The sequence below is a fragment of the Lagenorhynchus albirostris genome, chromosome 12, assembly GCF_949774975.1.
Source record: "Lagenorhynchus albirostris chromosome 12, mLagAlb1.1, whole genome shotgun sequence".
NCBI classification, from domain to species: domain Eukaryota; kingdom Metazoa; phylum Chordata; class Mammalia; order Artiodactyla; family Delphinidae; genus Lagenorhynchus; species Lagenorhynchus albirostris.
In genome coordinates this window covers 41,040,193-41,041,559 of record NC_083106.1, presented here as the reverse complement: position 1 = coordinate 41,041,559, position 1,367 = coordinate 41,040,193, and the positions used below count along the sequence as shown (strand labels likewise).

Below are 1,367 nucleotides of genomic sequence, written 5' to 3'. Positions count from 1 at the left end.
TATCCTGTTCCATTGATCTATATTTCTGTTTTTGTGCCAGTACCATACTGTCTTGATTACTGTAGCTTTGTAGTATAGTCTGAAGTCAGGGAGCCTGATTCCTCCAGCTCCGTTTTTAACAATATAGTTTTACATGGAATGCTAAGAGCATTTTTCATATTTTACAGAACTTGAAACATATGGACTTTCTATTAATATTCATACCATAGCAAAGCCAAATCAAACTCCTAAATAGATGCATTACAATTTGTTTAGAGTTTAAAGGCTTAATGGCAACAAGGGAGTAGGAAAAAGTGAAAGTTTATTTTATATAACTGAATGGAAAATAAATTCAAGAGATAGTAAATAAAATTTAATATGGCCTCATGCACCCTGAAGGAGGTGGTGCCTGATTTGGAGGAGTGATTGCTATGTCCAGATAGTCCCCTATTTGGAACTTCTGCAACTGCAGCGTCATGGAGTCGTCATCAGTCCCCTTCTCCCAGACACGGTGCTGCCAACTCCTTTACTCAATAGCCAGGCCTTTTAGGATCCGTAAAAACAATTGCAAAACTGAGGTGTGTGCCCTTCTTTCTGGCTTCTGGGTAGACTTCTTTTACTAACCTAGTCAATTCTTTCAAGGTTGCATCCATCCAAGTGTATATCTGCAGCTCGCAGGACGGCACGTTTCCAAGGGAGAACTTGTGCATGTGGTGGTGGCGGCCATAGTTGTGGTGAAGACACGCAGCAACAGCGGGCAGGTCTTCTCCCGATTGGTGGGCTTCTCGGGCTCCTTCTTAATTTCCTCCTGGGTAACACACGATTCCACCACCATCTTCCTCCTGCGGCCCCTATCTTACTTTTTAAATGACTCCTTCTCTTTCTCTCTCTTGGATGTTGATGAATGTTCATTTCACAGGATGAATATATTAGTTATGTACAGAGACCACCAAATGTTCTCATAAAATATAATAGGATATGGATGGGAACTGCATTATCTTGACCTTGGGACATCTCACAAATGAGTTATTATAGCCTGTGGTAAAATCTGATAAATTAAACTCTTTAATGAATAGGGACTCTTCATGATGATCTTTATGAGAAATATTAATTAACTCAGCTCTACTTTTATTATTTAAAAAGTCATTCTCTCCTACTATTTCCACTCCTAAATGCTACTCCTTCATTTATCTAAAGGCCTACTAACTCATTACTTTTAATGTTGCACAATGTCTGCCTTAGTTAATATTTCCTAGAGGCACATCTGATTAAAATGTAATTCTGCACTATATTTTAGGCACCCTTTCTCAATTGAAAAAAACAAGTATATTTATTATTTCTGTCTCTAAACACACCTTTAATTCATCTACCCATCTCAGAATGTCTAT

General features: G+C 38.3%; 1 pseudogene; it reads right to left on the bottom strand.

The window, feature by feature from the left end:
- Positions 1-285: 285 nt before the first annotated feature.
- LOC132530702 (histone deacetylase complex subunit SAP18-like) lies at positions 286-824 on the bottom strand (annotated as a pseudogene).
- Positions 825-1,367: the final 543 nt, after the last annotated feature.